The 17,732-nt window shown below is 53.5% G+C and overlaps 1 protein-coding gene and 1 long non-coding RNA gene across 3 annotated transcripts in view; one reads left to right on the top strand and one right to left on the bottom strand.

The window, feature by feature from the left end:
• prickle2b (prickle homolog 2b) overlaps nucleotides 1-16,926 on the bottom strand; it is a 213,918-nt gene extending 196,992 nt beyond the window's left edge. For both annotated transcript variants that reach the window (XM_063067964.1, XM_063067965.1), the window contains exon 1: nucleotides 16,692-16,926. The gene's annotated coding sequence lies outside the window, so the exon portion shown is untranslated. The remainder of the gene's footprint in view (nucleotides 1-16,691) is intronic.
• Nucleotides 16,178-17,732, top strand: part of LOC134356811 (uncharacterized) — a 106,661-nt gene continuing 105,106 nt past the window's right edge. The window contains exon 1 of the long non-coding RNA XR_010020437.1: nucleotides 16,178-16,367. This is a non-coding gene — a long non-coding RNA (uncharacterized LOC134356811). The remainder of the gene's footprint in view (nucleotides 16,368-17,732) is intronic.

The following is a 17,732-nucleotide window of genomic DNA, read 5'->3' as shown; positions in this document are numbered from 1 at the left end:
GAGAATTGTAAATGGACATAAAACAATTATAATGAACATATAACACGAAGTTGCAGTGCTGGCAGCACAGTAAATAATGGGTTTGGTAATCACACATTATGATCCCTGAATTCAGTTGCAGAAACAATCAAAATTTGCCCCAGGAAGGTCGTTTTCAGTTGCTGCCCAAATATTATTTTTAGTGCACCAGTAGTATATTTGTCTTTTATTTGCTTGAATTTTACATCATATTGTTTTTTTGAAATATTTTATATTTACTTTGATTGAAGTACTTTTATTATAATATTGCTTACATCATTATATCTCTTCAAATTAACATTACAGTCTTTAGTAGGCTTCCCTTTATAAGACGAAAATTTCTTTAGCCAAACTTTATAATTCAGTCCTATGAAATTGCAACTGCTTGATAATGTGCCCAGCTAAATCATGAGGATAAAGTTCAAAACAATTTTCAAAATGTACTGGAGTTAAATTTCATGAATAATGTCCTTTAAATATCATTAAGCTATATATCTGATGACAAGGTAATAAGGAAACACCCAAGGTTGTAGTACTTAATAACAGGAGAGAAACTGACCCATAATAGTTAAAGCTTATAAAAAATTATAGCTATTTTAAATAGTTACTGTCTGTCTTAAACTAAATAAATGTAATACATATTATATTCCTTTAATCAAAGCTGATTACATTAACATATGTATTAAGATGATATTTCTAACAACTAAGGCCAACGTGAACATATAAAATTGAAATTATGTGAGCTAAGAGCAAACTGTTCTGATTTTTTTTCTGAACTGAACACAACCACTTTTATTTCTTTGAGCCATCTACAAAAGACACCTGTGATGAATACAACACAAAAGCTGCTCCAGAAATTCTCATGATTTGAAATTTTCTTCCATGAATCTTTCTTAAAAAAGTATAATTTACATCAAATTCTTATATTTTTCTAATTTTACAGCACAGCATTGATACCTACGTATCTCTGCATTAATCTCTAAATCTAAATCTCTGCATTAAAACTCAAACGACACAAATTTTATACCAGCAATAATATTAATTTGGATGCTTTGTTACTGAACTTACATAGATTTCAAATAGCAATTTCTTTATGTGAAGAATTGCCAGGAATTAATAACTGGAGAAGCAAAAGTAATTTTTCTATTGTAATAGAAATAATTCCAATGGTCCCAACACAAAAAGTAGCCAACATGATGCAGAAAAAAATGACAGTAAGAAAAAAAAACCATTATATAAGTCAAGAGGATAGAGAAACTGCTGGTCTGTGTACAGTGAAACATGATGGAAATTGAAATAAATGATTGCCTCTGAGAAATTCTCTAAAAAAAAGGTAAGATAATGAAACAATTTAAGGCAGATAATTCGATGATCATTTGACATACTTTTATCTGAAATTTTAAAAAATCTTGACAATTTAGGGCACCTGATATCAGAGTATTTACTGAATTATCTTAGTAGCAATAACTGAAAGATCTTTTTTGTTTATTTGTAAATTTGAAGTTTAAATTTGCAAACTAAATATACAGTATCAATTTTCTATGCAGAAGACGGAATGGATTGGATGGAAACCTAAGATTTACTTAAAAAAACCTTATTAGAAAAAAATTGTGAAATTATAATGAGTAGAATAGAAAGCTCAAGAATAAAATTTCCAGAACTTTCAAATATTATAAGGCATAAATGGTTCAAATGCATTCACATTTGAGATTTTGCTTTTTTAAAGCAAAACTGAAGGCTGAAGGACTCAAGTTTAAAATGAAAAGGTTGAACTGTGACAAAATCATACCACTTTTAGAACCTGTAGTAGTCAACACCTGTAGCAGATTCCCTGCTAATTGAATTCCCTGACTTCAATATTTGTTTGTGCATAGGATTGAAGGACCCTCTGGAATACTTTGATCAAAACTGTCACAGAATTACATAGAATCCACAGTACTTAAACAGAATATGCAGCTCAATTAGTATGTATCAAGAAAACTGTCTATTCTGTAATTATTTTCTCTTATTTCTCCCTATTTTTCTTATACTTACACCACCCCTTCCCTTAAATGCGATGATGTTTATTTGTTTCAAATATCCTATGACAGAATATCCCACATTCAAACCACTATCTGTACTCAACAAAAATAGCTAATTTTATTAGTGGTCTTTTTAAAGTTATACCCTACTCTGGACTTAAGTATTAAATAGAAATATGTTTCACATCCTTTTAAACCATTTATTTTTAAAGCAAAAAAACTCCAGCTTCTTCAGATAGCTTAATCATTTCAATTCCTGTGTTCTTTAATCCTTTCTGTACTTTTGTTTCCATGATTAAATATCCTTTTTTTTGTAGCATATGTCCAATATTCTCTGGCATTTAGATGAGAGATGATCTTTAAAAGGATGATAGGAAAAAAACAAGGAGATGCTTCCCACAGCTGCAAAATCTAGAGCTAAGGTGTTTTAGTCTAGGAATTAAATTCTAGAGCTAAGAATGAAATTCCTTCACTGAGTTGGTGGTTCATCTTTGGAATTCTCCAAATCAGAGGATATTAAAAGCTCAAGCTCAAAATTAGTAACTTCCTAGTCACTAAGAGTATTGGGTAGGATCAGAAAGTGACACAGAATTCAAAAGTCAATCATGATTCATTGCACAAGTACAAATTGCTGGACCAATATAATCCAGCATATTTTGCACTACTGAATTGCGATGAATTTCTAATGTGACACAGTACTCAAAATGGAGGATGGGGAATTAGACTAAACTTTTCATAAATATGAAAAGCATCTGTCAAGTTCTCTTTTAAAATCTTTTTCCTACTGGTTGGAGACCTAGAAATAGGAGATGATCTAAAATGACACCCTAGTCTTCCAGGTGTCAAGTTTGGAAATACTCCTATAGGAACGAAAAATAGCGGTGCAGAACAATTTTCTGGAAATAGCAATCATTGCTAGTCTAGTTCAGAATTTGTTAACTAAAGTGATTTAAGGATATGAGCCAAAGGATTTAGATTATTAATCAACCATAATCTCACCAAATGGCAGGATAATGATCCATTTCCCTTCCAACAAAACTACCCTGGAAAATATTTACACTATTTAGACAATCTACAATTCCGACATTATAGTTATCACAAGGGTTGGCACAGCGGTGCTGCAGAAAGTGCAGAGATCTCACAGTTCCAGTGACTGCTTCTATCCTCATTGCATGTGGTGTCTGTGAAAAATGAATGGTTTCCTTGCGACTGCGTTTTTCTAGGTGCTCTGGCTTCCTCCCATGTCCCAAAGACATGCTGGCTATTATATAATTGCCCATTCTAAATTAACCTGGTGTAATCAAAACTTGTGTGAGGGAATTAGCAATAGGAAATTGGACTGATAGGACTGCATGAGGTCTAACATATACTTGATGTGCCAAATAGCCTCTTTCTATGTCAACATGAATGATGAAATAGAACCACAGAACCATAGAACATTACAGCACAGAAACAGGCCTTTTGGCCCTTCTTGGCTGTGCTGAACCATTTTTCTTCCTAGTCCCACTGACCTGCACCTGGACCATATCCTTCCATACACCTCTCATCCATGTACCTGTCCAAGTTTTTCTTAAATGTTAAAAGTGAGCACGCATTTATCACTTCATCTGGCAGCTCATTCCACACTCCCACCACTCTGTGTGAAGAAGCTCCCCCCACCCCAATGTTACCTTTAAACTTTTCCCCCTTCACCCTTAACCCATGTCCTCTGGTTTTTTCCTCCCCTTGCCTCAGTGGAAAAAGCCTGCTTGCATTCACTGTATCTATACCCATCATAATTTTATATACCTCTATCAAATCTTCCCTCATTCTTCTACGCTCCAGGGAATAAAGTCCTAATCTATTCAACCTTGCTCTGTAACTCAATTTCTCAAGTCCCGGCAACATCCTTGTAAATATATTAAAACATACAAGAACACAAATTTTCATCGAAGTTTCCTGGTTAAATCCTGTGACTTCAACGGATCAATAGAAATCAAATAGAAATAGTAGGACAAGGCCTTTTGCACTGTTTCTCTGACATTCTTGCTGACCTTTTATGTATGTTATGAAAGACATCAGGGGAAGGTCTGTCTGTGGAAGCTATAAATATAGATCATTGTTGCTTCACAATAATGTTCCTGACATGAGAAAATTGGAACTGAGTCAATTCTGAGTTAGTTAAGTACAGAGTACATCAGGCACCTAATCAGGTTCCGTTATGGAAGCTAGATGGATGGGTCTGACTCTCAGAAGGAGGATTCCTAACAACTGGTTCCATTTAGCTGGATGGACAGTTAGAGGAATATCACCAGTGCTCTATTCTGAAATTAATGTGAACGTCAAAGAAGGTAAACAATTCTACTTACATGGATAAACATTAACAAAACTTGAGCAACACTGGCACAGTGGTTAATGCTGCTTTCTCACAGCTTCTGGGGCCTAGGTTTGAATAGGATGCCAGGCTCTGAAAAGGATGTAATTTATATATTTTCCTGAGACTGGGTGGGTTTCCACTGGCTGCTCCAGTTTCTTCCCATTTCCCAAAGGTACACTAGATGCTTAAATAGCAACTGCTTAATATCTGTAGGTAGCTGAAAAACAAAAAGAAGTTGATAGGCATATGAGGCAGATAATGTTGGCAGGGAAAAGGGATAGTTGCAATGGGCTGAAGATGCTGCAACAATAAATATGTTGCTTTATAAAAATGCAGGTCACTTTCTCCAGTTTTTTTTCAGCAGGATAATAAACCTCCCACTCGTACAGGGAGTGGAGAAATGAAATGAGGAAAATTTTGCTATATCTTCAGAATGCTTCTGCAAATCATAACTACCTCCAGTCTCTATCTATACCACCAAGGTAAACACTTCAGATTCATCTTTACAATAGTTTTTTGGAATATTTCAGAATACTCTTCTTGGACAAAACTCAGTGCTAGGCACACATGTTTTTGGATCAGGATGCACATATTTCCCCTGGTGTGTCATGCTATTGCATTACCCACCTCCTAATCGTAAACTTGCTGGATCTCCAACTGATCTCATTGAAAACAGCTTCCATTTGATTATCACACTAGATATGTTGGCTACCTCTATTCTATAGGAAAGGGATGGAAGACCCTGTTTATGTATGTTTTACTCCCATACATAAACAGATTGCGCTAATGGGACACATGTTAAGCAAGAACCACGAAGAGGAAAAGCACAGAGCCATTGGTGATTTGCCAGATAATGAATGCACTGACTTCAACAGCATGGGAAGCGCAGAGAAAAAGAGAAAAAATAAATGCCAGTAAATGTCAATTGACTAGCATCAATTACAATGGACAGGAGAATGGAAAGGGAAGTATGGTGATGAAGGTGAGCAGATACACAATAGTGCAAAGGAAGAACAGGAATGAGAATGAGTAATATATAGTAATAAGGATCATGAAAAGAAGCCAAAGGAAAATTTAAGATCGAGTGGGAAGCAAAAGAAATCCAGGAGAAAGGTAGACAGAAGAGCCAGGGAAGGGTGGGGGGGGGGGGTGGAAAGAGAATGCCAGATGGTGCTGTGAGAGAGAACAGCGAATGGAGCTGAGACAGAGCAAGGTGCCAGGGGAGAGAGGGTACTAGGCACTGGGGGACAAATGGTACAAGGTGAATGATGTGGGAGAAAGAAGGTAGATTGGGACAGGCGGAAGTTGTTGGGTAGAAGAGAAGATGGTGAGAGAGAGAGAGAGATAGAGAGAGAGAGAGAAGTGAGCGAGGGAGGGAGGGGGAGGGGGAGAGAGAGAGATAGATAGAGAGAGAGAGAAAAAAGGGAGGGAGGGGAGGGGGAGGGGGGAGAGAGAGAGATAGATAGATAGAGAGAGAGTGAGAGAGAATAAGAATGAAGGTTGCTGGAGTAGAAAAGAAAAGTGATGGAGGTGCCAGAGGAGCAAGGGCAGAAGGTGCAGTGGAGGGAGGGTTGAAGGTGCTGGGTGGGAGAGAGCGGATGGTGCTGGGGCAGAGAGGGCAGATGGGGCTGGGGAGAGAGGGTGGAAGGTGTTGGGAAAGAGAGGGCAGAAGGTGCTAAGGGAGAAGACGTTGAAGGTGCTGAAGGACAGAGGGTGGTCAGCACTGGGGAAGAGAAGGCGGATGGTGCTGGGAGGAAAGGCTGGTTGGTGCTGAGGGGGAGGGAGGGTGGATGTACTGGATGGTGGGGAGAGAGGGTGGAAGGTGCTGGGGGAGACAGAGGCTGGAAGGTGCTGGGGAGAGAGAGAGGGTGTAAGGTGCTGGGGAGAGAGGGTGGAAGGTGCTGGGGGGAGAGAGGGTGGAAGGTGCTGGGGGAGAGAGGGTGGAAGGTGCCGGGGGAGAGAGGGTGGAAAGTGCCGGGGGAGAGAGGGTGGAAGGTGCAAGGGAGAGAGGGTGGAATGTGCTGGGGAAGAGAGTGGAAGGTGCTGGGGAGAGAGGGTGGAAGGTGTTGGGGAGAGAGTGTGGAAGATGCCAGGGAGAGAGAGATGGTGAAAGGTGCTGGGGAGAGAGAGTGGAAGGTGCTGGGGGAGAGAGGGTGGAAGGTGCTGGGGGAGAGAGAGGGTGGACGGTGCTGGGGGAGAGAGAGAGGGTGGAAGGTGCTGGGGGGACAGAGGGTGGAAGGTGCTGGGGGAGAGAGGGTGGAAGGTGCTGGGAGAGAGGGTGGAAGGAGTTGGGGAGAAAGGGTGGAAGGTGCTGGGGAGAGAGGGTGAAAGGTGCCGGGGGAGAGAGGGTGGAAGGTGCTGGGGAGAGAGAGAGGAAGGTGTTGGGGAGAGAGGGTGGAAGGTGCCCGGGGAGAGAGGGTGGAAGGTGCTGGGGGGAGAGAGGGTGGAAGGTGCTGGGGAGAGAGGGTGGAAGGTGCCGGGGGAGAGAGGGTGGAAGGTGCTGGGGGAGAGAGAGGGTGGAAGGTGTTGGGGAGAGAGGGTGGAAGGTGCTGGGGAGAGAGGGTGGAAGGTGCTGGGAGAGAGGGTGGAAGGTGCTGGGGAGAGAGAGAAAGGAAGGTGTTGGGGAGAGAGGGTGGAAGGTGCTGGGAGAGAGAGGGTGGAAGGTGCCGGGGGAGAGAGGGTGGAAGGTGCTGGGGGAGAGAGAGGGTGGAAGGTGTTGGGGAGAGAGGGTGGAAGGTGCTGGGGAGAGAGAGAAAGGAAGGTGTTGGGGAGAGAGGGTGGAAGGTGCTGGGAGAGAGAGGGTGGAAGGTGCCGGGGGAGAGAGGGTGGAAGGTGCCGGGGGAGAGAGGGTGGAAGGTGCTGGGAGAGAGGGTGGAAGGTGCTGGGGAGAGAGAGAAAGGAAGGTGTTGGGGAGAGAGGGTGGAAGGTGCTGGGAGAGAGAGGGTGGAAGGTGCCGGGGGAGAGAGGGTGGAAGGTGCTGGGGGAGAGAGAGGGTGGAAGGTGTTGGGGAGAGAGGGTGGAAGGTGCTGGGGAGAGAGAGAAAGGAAGGTGTTGGGGAGAGAGGGTGGAAGGTGCTGGGAGAGAGAGGGTGGAAGGTGCCGGGGGAGAGAGGGTGGAAGGTGCCGGGGGAGAGAGGGTGGAAGGTGTTGGGGAGAGAAGGTGGAAGGTGCTGAGGAGAGAGGGTGGAAGGTGCTGGGGAGAGAGGGTGGAAGGTGCTGGGGAGAGAGAGGGTGGAAGGTGCTGGGGGAGACAGAGGGTGGAAGGTGCTGGGGAGAGAGGGTGGAAGGTGCCGGGGGAGAGAGGGTGGAAGGTGCTGGGGGAGAGAGAGGGTGGAAGGTGTTGGAGAGAGAGGGTGGAAGGTGTTGGGGAGAGAGGGTGGAAGGTGCTGGGGAGAGAGGGTGGAAGGTGCTGAGGAGAGAGAGGGTGGAAGGTGTTGGGGAGAGAGGGTGGAAGGTGCTGGGAGAGAGGGTGGAAGGTGCTGGGGAGAGAGAGGAAGGAAGGTGTTGGGGAGAGAGGGTGGAAGGTGCTGGGAGAGAGAGGGAGGAAGGTGTTGGGGAGAGAAGGTGGAAGGTGCTGAGGAGAGAGGGTGGAAGGTGCTGGGGAGAGAGGGTGGAAGGTGCTGGGGAGAGAGAGGGTGGAAGGTGCTGGGGGAGACAGAGGGTTGAAGGTGCTGGGGAGAGAGGGTGGAAGGTGCCGGGGGAGAGAGGGTGGAAGGTGCTGGGGGAGAGAGAGGGTGGAAGGTGCTGGGAGAGAGGGTGGAAGGTGCTGAGGAGAGAGAGGGTGGAAGGTGTTGGGGAGAGAGGGTGGAAGGTGCTGGGAGAGAGGGTGGAAGGTGCTGGGGAGAGAGAGGAAGGAAGGTGTTGGGGAGAGAGGGTGGAAGGTGCTGGGAGAGAGAGGGAGGAAGGTGTTGGGGAGAGAGGGTGGAAGGAGTTGGGGAGAAAGGGTGGAAGGTGCTGGGGAGAGAGGGTGGAAGGTACTGGGGAGAGAGGGTGGAAGGAGTTGGGGAGAGAGGGTGGAAGGTGCTGGGGGGACAGAGGGTGGAAGGTGCTGGGGGGACAGAGGGTGGAAGGTGCTGGGGAGAGGGTTGAAGGTGCTGAACAGAGAGAGGGTGGAAGGTGCTGGGGAGAGAGGGTGGAAGGTGCCAGGGGAGAGAGGGTGGAAGGTGCTGGGGAGAGGGAGGAAGGTGCTGGGGAGAGGGTGGAAGGTGCTGGGGGAGAGAGGGTGGGAGGTGCTGGGGGAGAGAGGGTGGAAAGTGCTGGGGGAGAGAGGGAGGAAGGTGCTGGGGAGAGAGGGTGGAAGGTACTGGGGAGAGAGGGTGGAAGGAGTTGGGGAGAGAGGGTGGAAGGTGCTGGGGGGACAGAGGGTGGAAGGTGCTGGGAGAGAGAAGGTGGAAGGTGCTGGGGAGAGAGGGTGGAAGATGCTGGGGAGAGGGAGGAAGGAAGGTGTTGGGGAGAGAGGGTGGAAGGTGCTGGGAGAGAGAGGGTGGAAGGTGCCGGGGGAGAGAGGGTGGAAGGTGCCGGGGGAGAGAGGGTGGAAGGTGCTGGGGAGAGAGGGTGGAAGGTGCCGGGGGAGAGAGGGTGGAAGGTGCTGGGGGAGAGAGAGGGTGGAAGGTGTTGGGGAGAGAGGGTGGAAGGTGCTGGGGAGAGAGGGTGGAAGGTGCTGGGAGAGAGGGTGGAAGGTGCTGAGGAGAGAGAGGGTGGAAGGTGTTGGGGAGAGAGGGTGGAAGGTGCTGGGAGAGAGGGTGGAAGGTGCTGGGGAGAGAGAGGAAGGAAGGTGTTGGGGAGAGAGGGTGGAAGGTGCTGGGAGAGAGAGGGAGGAAGGTGTTGGGGAGAGAGGGTGGAAGGAGTTGGGGAGAAAGGGTGGAAGGTGCTGGGGAGAGAGGGTGGAAGGTACTGGGGAGAGAGGGTGGAAGGAGTTGGGGAGAGAGGGTGGAAGGTGCTGGGGGGACAGAGGGTGGAAGGTGCTGGGGGGACAGAGGGTGGAAGGTGCTGGGGAGAGGGTTGAAGGTGCTGAACAGAGAGAGGGTGGAAGGTGCTGGGGAGAGAGGGTGGAAGGTGCCAGGGGAGAGAGGGTGGAAGGTGCTGGGGAGAGGGAGGAAGGTGCTGGGGAGAGGATGGAAGGTGCTGGGGGAGAGAGGGTGGGAGGTGCTGGGGGAGAGAGGGTGGAAAGTGCTGGGGGAGAGAGGGAGGAAGGTGCTGGGGAGAGAGGGTGGAAGGTACTGGGGAGAGAGGGTGGAAGGAGTTGGGGAGAGAGGGTGGAAGGTGCTGGGGGGACAGAGGGTGGAAGGTGCTGGGAGAGAGAAGGTGGAAGGTGCTGGGGAGAGAGGGTGGAAGATGCTGGGGAGAGGGAGGAAGGAAGGTGTTGGGGAGAGAGGGTGGAAGGTGCTGGGAGAGAGAGGGTGGAAGGTGCCGGGGGAGAGAGGGTGGAAGGTGGCGGGGAAGAGAGGGTGGAAGGTGCTGGGGAGAGAGGGTGGAAGGTGCCGGGGGAGAGAGGGTGGAAGGTGCTGGGGGAGAGAGAGGGTGGAAGGTGTTGGGGAGAGAGGGTGGAAGGTGCTGGGGAGAGAGGGTGGAAGGTGCTGGGAGAGAGGGTGGAAGGTGCTGGGGAGAGAGAGAAAGGAAGGTGTTGGGGAGAGAGGGTGGAAGGTGCTGGGAGAGAGAGGGTGGAAGGTGCCGGGGGAGAGAGGGTGGAAGGTGCTGGGAGAGAGGGTGGAAGGTGCTGGGGAGAGAGAGAAAGGAAGGTGTTGGGGAGAGAGGGTGGAAGGTGCTGGGAGAGAGAGGGTGGAAGGTGCTGGGGGAGAGAGAGGGAGGAAGGTGCTGGGGAGAGAGAGAAAGGAAGGTGTTGGGGAGAGAGGGTGGAAGGTGCTGGGAGAGAGAGGGTGGAAGGTGCCGGGAGAGAGAGGGTGGAAGGTGCCGGGGTAGAGAGGGTGGAAGGTGCCGGGGGAGAGAGGGTGGAAGGTGCTGGGAGAGAGGGTGGAAGGTGCTGGGGAGAGAGAGAAAGGAAGGTGTTGGGGAGAGAGGGTGGAAGGTGCTGGGAGAGAGAGGGTGGAAGGTGCCGGGGGAGAGAGGGTGGAAGGTGCTGGGGGAGAGAGAGGGTGGAAGGTGTTGGGGAGAGAGGGTGGAAGGTGCTGGGGAGAGAGAGAAAGGAAGGTGTTGGGGAGAGAGGGTGGAAGGTGCTGGGAGAGAGAGGGTGGAAGGTGCCGGGGGAGAGAGGGTAGAAGGTGCCGGGGGAGAGAGGGTGGAAGGTGTTGGGGAGAGAAGGTGGAAGGTGCTGAGGAGAGAGGGTGGAAGGTGCTGGGGAGAGAGGGTGGAAGGTGCTGGGGAGAGAGAGGGTGGAAGGTGCTGGGGGAGACAGAGGGTGGAAGGTGCTGGGGAGAGAGGGTGGAAGGTGCCGGGGGAGAGAGGGTGGAAGGTGCTGGGGGAGAGAGAGGGTGGAAGGTGTTGGAGAGAGAGGGTGGAAGGTGTTGGGGAGAGAGGGTGGAAGGTGCTGGGGAGAGAGGGTGGAAGGTGCTGAGGAGAGAGAGGGTGGAAGGTGTTGGGGAGAGAGGGTGGAAGGTGCTGGGGGGACAGAGGGTGGAAGGTGCTGGGGGGGACAGAGGGTGGAAGGTGCTGGAGAGATGGTGGAAGGTGCTGGGGAGAGGGTGGAAAGTGCTGGGGGAGAGAGGGTGGAAGTTGCTGGGGGAGAGAGAGGGTGGAAGGTGCTGGGCTGGGGAGAGGGTGGAAGGTGCTGGGGGAGAGAGGGTGGGAAGGTGCTGGGGGGCCAGAGGGTGGAAGTTGCTGGGGGTGGAAAGTGCTGGGGGAGAGAGGGAGGAAGGTGTTGGGGAGAGAGGGTGGAAGGTGCTGGGGAGAGAGGGTGGAAGGTGCTGGGAAGAGAGAGGGTTAAAGGTGCTGGGGAGAGAGGGTGGAAGGTGCCGGGGGAGAGAGGGTGGAAGGTGCTGGGGGAGAGAGGGTGGAAGGTGCTGGAGAGAGAGGGTGGAAGGTGCTGGGGAGAGAGGGTGGAAGGAGTTGGGGAGAGAGGGTGGAAGGTGCCGGGGGAGAGAGGGTGGAAGGTGCTGGGGGAGAGAGGGTGGAAGGTGCAAGGGAGAGAGGGTGGAAGGTGCTGGGGGAGAGAGGGTGGAAGGTGCTGAGGAGAGAGGGTGGAAGGTGCTGGGGAGAGAGGGTGGAAGGTGCTGGGGAGAGAGGGTGGAAGGTGCTGGGGAGAGAGGGTGGAAGGTGCTGGGGAGAGAGTGTGGAAGGTGTTGGGGAGAGAGGGTGGAAGGTGCTGGGGAGAGAGGGTGGAAGGTGCTGGGGAGAGAGGGTGGAAGGTGCTGGGGAGAGAGTGTGGAAGGTGTTGGGGAGAGAGTGTGGAAGGTGCCGGGGAGAGAGAAAGAGGGTGGAAGGTGCCGGGGGAGAGAGGGCGGAAGGTGCTGGGAGTGAGAGAGACGGTGGAAGGTGCTGGAGAGAGAGGGTGGAAGGAGTTGGGGAGAGAGGGTGGAAGGTGCTGGGGGGACAGAGGGTGGAAGGTGCTGGGGAGAGGGTGGAAGGTGTTGGGGAGAGAGGGTGGAAGGTGCTGGGGAGAGAGGGTGGAAGGTGCTGGGGAGAGAGAGGGTGGAAGGTGCTGGGAGAGAGGGAGGAAGGTGCTGGGGAGAGAGGGTGGAAGGTGCTGGGGAGAGAGAGGGTGGAAGGTGCTGGGGAGAGAGAGGGTGGAAGGTGCTGGGGAGAGGGTGGAAGGTGCTGGGGAGAGAGAGGGTGGAAGGTGCTGGGGAGAGGGAGGAAGGTGCTGGGGAGAGAGAGGGTGGAAGGTGCTAGGGAGAGGGTGGAAGTTGCTGGGGAGAGAGAGGGTGGAAGGTGCTGGGGAGAGGGAGGAAGGTGCTGGGGAGAGAGGGTGGAAGGTGCTGGGGAGAGAGGGTGGAAGGTGCTGGGAGAGAGGGTGGAAGGTGCTGGGAGAGAGGGTGGAAGGTGCTGGGGAGAGAGAGGGTGGAAGGTGCTGGGGAGAGAGGGTGGAAGGTGCTGGGGAGAGAGGGGGTGAAAGGTGCTGGGGAGAGAGGGTGGAAGGTGCCGGGGGAGAGAGGGTGGAAGGTGCTGGGGAGAGAGGGTGGAAGGTGCTGGGAGAGAGGGTGGAAGGTGCTGGGAGTGTGGGTGGAAGGTGCTGGGGAGAGAGAGGGTGGAAGGTGCTGGGGAGAGAGGGTGGAAGGTGCTGGGGAGAGAGGGGGTGAAAGGTGCTGGGGAGAGAGGGTGGAAGGTGCCGGGGGAGAGAGGGTGGAAGGTGCTGGGGAGAGAGGGTGGAAGGTGCTGGGGGGCAGAGGGTGGAAGGTGCTGGGGAGAGGGAGGAAGGTGCTGGGGAGAGGGAGGAAGGTGCTGGGGAGAGGGTGGAAGGTGCTGGGGGAGAGAGGGTGGGAGGTGCTGGGGGAGAGAGGGTGGAAAGTGCTGGGGGAGAGAGGGAGGAAGGTGCTGGGGAGAGAGGGTGGAAGGTACTGGGGAGAGAGGGTGGAAGGAGTTGGGGAGAGAGGGTGGAAGATGCCAGGGGAGAGAGGGTGGAAGGTGCTGGGGAGAGGGAGGAAGGTGCTGGGGAGAGGGTGGAAGGTGCTGGGGGAGAGAGGGTGGGAAGGTGCTGGGGGGCCAGAGGGTGGAAGGTGCTGGGGGGACAGAGGGTGGAAGTTGCTGGGGGTGGAAAGTGCTGGGGGAGAGAGGGAGGAAGGTGTTGGGGAGAGAGGGTGGAATGTGCTGGGGAGAGAGGGTGGAAGGTGCTGGGAAGAGAGAGGGTTAAAGGTGCTGGGGAGAGAGGGTGGAAGGTGCTTGGGGAGAGAGAGGGTGGAAGGTGCTGGGGGGACAGAGGGTGGAAGGTGCTGGAGAGATGGTGGAAGGTGCTGGGGAGAGGGTGGTAAGTGCTGGGGGAGAGAGGGTGGAAGTTGCTGGGGGAGAGAGAGGGTGGAAGGTGCTGGGCTGGGGAGAGAGGGTGGGAAGGTGCTGGGGGGCCAGAGGGTGGAAGGTGCTGGGGGGACAGAGGGTGGAAGTTGCTGGGGGTGGAAAGTGCTGGGGGAGAGAGGGAGGAAGGTGTTGGGGAAAGAGGGTGGAAGGTGCTGGGGAGAGAGGGTGGAAGGTGCTGGGGTTAAAGGTGCTGGGGAGAGAGGGTGGAAGGTGCCGGGGGAGAGAGGGTGGAAGGTGCTGGGGGAGAGAGGGTGGAAGGTGCTGGGGAGAGAGGGTGGAAGATGCTGGGGGAGAGAGGGTGGAAGGTGTTGGGGAGAGAGTGTGGAAGGTGCCAGGGAGAGAGAAAGAGGGTGGAAGGTGCCGGGGGAGAGAGGGCAGAAGGTGCTGGGAGAGAGAGAGACGGTGGAAGGTGCTGGAGAGAGAGGGTGGAAGGAGTTGGGGAGAGAGGGTGGAAGGTGCTGGGGGGACAGAGGGTGGAAGGTGCTGGGGAGAGGGTGGAAGGTGCTGGGGAGAGAGAGGGTGGAATGTGCTGAGGGACAGAGGGTGGAAGGTGCTGGGAGAGAGAGTGGAAGGTGCTGGGAGAGAGGGTGGAAGTTGCTGGGGGAGAGAGAGGGTGGAAGGTGCTCGGCTGGTGAGAGAGGGTGGAAAGTGCTGGGGGAGAGAGGAAGGAAGGTGTTGGGGAGAGAGGGTGGAAGGTGTTGGGGAGAGAGGGTGGATGGTGCTGGGAGAGAGGGTGGAAAGTGCTGGGGGAGAGAGGAAGGAAGGTGTTGGGGAGAGAGGGTGGAAGGTGCTGGGAGAGAGAGGGTGGAAGGTGCTCGGGGGACAGAGGGTGGAAGGTGCTGGGGAGAGGGTGGAAGGTGCTGGGGAGAGAGGGTGGAAGGTGCTGGGGAGAGAGAGGGTGGAAGGTGCTGGGGAGAGAGAGGGTGGAAGGTGCTGGGGGGACAGAGGGTGGAAGGTGCTGGGGGAGAGAGGGTGGAAAGTGCTGGGGGAGAGAGGGTGGAAGGTGCTGGGAGAGAGGGTGGAATGTGCTGGGGAGAGAGAGGGAGGAAGGTGTTGGGGAGAGAGGGTGGAAGGTGCTGGGGAGAAAGAGGGTGAAAGGTGCTGGGTAGAGAGAGGGTGGAATGTGCTGGGGGAGAGAGGGTGGAAGGTGCTGGGGGAGAGATAGGGAGGAAGGTGTTGGGGAGAGAGGGTGGAAGGTGCTGGGGGAGAGGGTGGAAGGTGCTGGGAAGAGAGAGGGTGAAAGGTGCTAGGGGAGAAAGTGTGGAAGGTGCTTGGGAAGAGAAGGCGGAAGGTGCTGGGAGGAAACGTTGGTTGGTATTGGGGAGAGAGCAGGCGGATGATGCTGGGTTGCGGGGGGAAGAGAGGGTGGAAGGTGCTTGGGGAGAGAGGGTGGAAAGTGCTGGGGGAGAGAGGGAGGAAAGTGTTGTGGAGAGAGGGTGGAAGGTGCTGGGAGAGAGAGGGAGGAAGGTGTTGGGGAGAGAGGGTGGAAGGTGCTGGGAGAGAGGGTGGAAGGTGCTGGGGAGAGAGAGAGGGTGGAAGGTGTTGGGGAGAGAGGGTGGAAGGTGTTGGGGAAGAAGGTGGAAGGTGCTGGGGAGAGAGGGTGGAAGATGCTGGGAAGAGAGAGGGTGAAAGGTGCTGGGGAGAGAGGGTGGAAGGTGCCGGGGGAGAGAGGGTGGAAGGTGCTGGGGAGAGAGGGTGGAAGGTGCTGGGGAGAGAGTGTGGAAGGTGTTGGGGAGAGAGTGTGGAAGGTGTTGGGGAGAGAGTGTGGAAGGTGCTAGGGAGAGAGAAAGAGGGTGGAAGGTGCTGGGGGGACAGAGGGTGGAAGGTGCTGGGGAGAGGGTGGAAGGTGCTGGGGAGACAGAGGGTGGAAGGTGCTGGGGGGACAGAGGGTGGAAGGTGCTGGGGAGAGGGTGGAAGGTGCTGGGGAGACAGAGGGTGGAAGGTGCTGGGGAGACAGAGGGTGGAAGGTGCTGGGGGGACAGAGGGTGGAAGGTGCTGGGGAGACAGAGGGTGGAAGGTGCTGGGGGCACAGAGGGTGGAAGGTGCTGGGGAGACAGAGGGTGGAAGGTGCTGGGGGGACAGAGGGTGGAAGGTGCTGGGGAGAGGGTGGAAGGTACTGGGGAGAGAGAGGGTGGAAGGTGCTGGGGAGAGAGGGTGGAAGGTGCTGGGGAGAGAGGGTGGAAGGTGCTGGGGGAGAGAGGGTGGAAGGTGTTGGGGAGAGAGGGTGGAAGGTGCTGGGGAGAGATAGGGAGGAAGGTGTTGGGGAGAGAGGGTGGAAGGTGCTGGGGTGAGGGTGGAAGGTGCTGGGAAGAGAGAGGGTGAAAGGTGCTAGGGGAGAAAGGGTGGAAAGTGCTTGGGAAGAGAAGGCGGAAGGTGCTGGGAGGAAACATTGGTTGGTGTTGGGGAGAGAGCAGGCGGATGATGCTGGGTTGGGGGGGAAGAGAGGGTGGAAAGTGCTGAGGGCGGGAGGGAGGGCGGATGGTACTGGGGAGGGAAGGTGGGTGCTAAGGGAAGGAGTGAGGGCGGATGGTACCAGGGAGGGAATGTGGGTCTGGGGGAGGGAGGGCGGATAGGGTGGGTACTGACGGAGGGAGGGAAGGCAGATGGTACTGGGGAGGGAAGGTGGGTGCTGAGGGAGGGAGGGAAGGCAGATGGTAGCGGGTAGGGAAGGTGGGTGCTGAGGGAAGGAGGGAAGGTGGGTCTGGAGCAGACAGGGTGGTAGCCAGGGGAGAGAGGTGGGTGCCGAGGGAGAAAGGGTGGATGGTGGATGGTGCCAGGGTCAGAGAGGGTGGAAGGTGCAGGAGTGAGAGTGGGTGGAAGGGGTTGGGGACAGAGGATGAAAGGTGCTGGGGAGAGAGGGTAGGAGGTGCTGGGTGGAAAGTGCTGGGGAGAGATGGTGGGTGCCGGGGGTGAGAGAGCGGATGTGTTGGAAGATTGCGCGAGGGTGCAGGGAAGTCGGATGTTGATGGAGGAATGATCGATGCCTGAGAGACAGGGGTAAGCGGTGCTGTCCGGATGTGCGGTGCTGGAGGGATGGACGGACGACGGACGGCGTTGAAGAGACAGAAGGTGAACGGAGCAGGTGGGGATGGGCAGTGGATGTGATGGTGCTGGAGGGACGAATGTTGTTGGGTGGGGATGTAAGGTGCTGTAGAGATGTAAGGATGAACGGTGGATGTTTTGCTGTTTACGATTCATGGCGGATGGTGCTGGGAAGTGAGGCCGGAGGGATTGCCGGTGCAGGGGAGATGGACAGTGGATGGTGCTGTAAGGATGCAAGGTGCTGGAGGTGCCCGAGGTCGGTGTCACCGCACCGCTCTACGAGCCGCCGCTGCCGATCGTCGTTCCGAGCCCGAGATTCGCCTCCGCAGCTCGATCAACGTCAAGACAAACCTGAATCCGCCGAGTTCAGCGCGAGTCGCGGTTCCTCAGTCTCCCACCGAATTTATTTTTTTGGAGAAAATATTATTTCTCCCTCCAAAGGGATCGGAACAGCTGTTGCTGAAACACGCTCTCGCTGCCTCTCTGCCGATGGGCAGCCGCTGGGCTGGACACCGGCCGGGAGATGGATGTTACGCCGCGGCAGCCGCTGCTCTCGCCAGCACCTGCCTGCCACCGGCTGAAGGACGCTCGAGCCACGGCGTGAGCGAGGCTTGGCGCGGCGGCACGCGCTTGCACCACGTGCTGGAACCGCGCGTCATGACAGTGAAGGCGCGCGCACTGAGCGGCACCTGAGTCAGCGCAACGCTGCTGCTTCCAGTTGCATAACCGGCGTCCGGAGCAGCCTGCTCGGAGCACTGCAGGGGAAGCTGTGCCAACCCGTCCGCCCGTCCTTCTTCACCCGAACACACTATTACCCCCCACCCACCCACTAATGCAACGTTCAAAACACTCTGGAGACAGATATTCTATTGCGTTAAAGTCCTGGGTCGGGTGCTATGGAAACTGACTGATTTGTCACGATTGCCAAAGGTTCTACTGTACTCCCCACCCTGAAGTTGCGCCCTGTTTCAGTCACAAATTGTGACACTGTGTCGAAATGCCTCACCTTACTTTCAGTTTGAGCAACGTGAAAATTAATGGTCCGATTCACCCCCTATGTGAGGCAAACAAGGCGGAAGCTGTTTGTGGGTAGATTAATTCCCCCAAAACAGAATAAACGAAGGCGATTTAAGTAGGATTTTAATCCTGTGAAAATATTGGGATATCAAATGGCCATATGAAATTTATCAACATGCCAGTTTCAAATGTATTTACGTAACAGTGCCACAAGAATTTTTTTTTAAAAATCAATAAACCAAAAGCGTCATCACTTCCACCCACCAGCTATGCAATTTCAGAGGACTCTGTCAGGTTGCCGTCACTATCACTTCTACCTCGCCTTTTCTTCCAATGCCAACAGTTTAAAGGGATAATTCCCTCTAGGACACTGTG

This window comes from Mobula hypostoma, chromosome 15 (assembly GCF_963921235.1).
Source record: "Mobula hypostoma chromosome 15, sMobHyp1.1, whole genome shotgun sequence".
NCBI lineage: Eukaryota > Metazoa > Chordata > Chondrichthyes > Myliobatiformes > Myliobatidae > Mobula > Mobula hypostoma.
The sequence above is the reverse complement of the archived record's forward strand: the minus strand, read 5'-3'. Positions and strand labels throughout refer to the sequence as shown.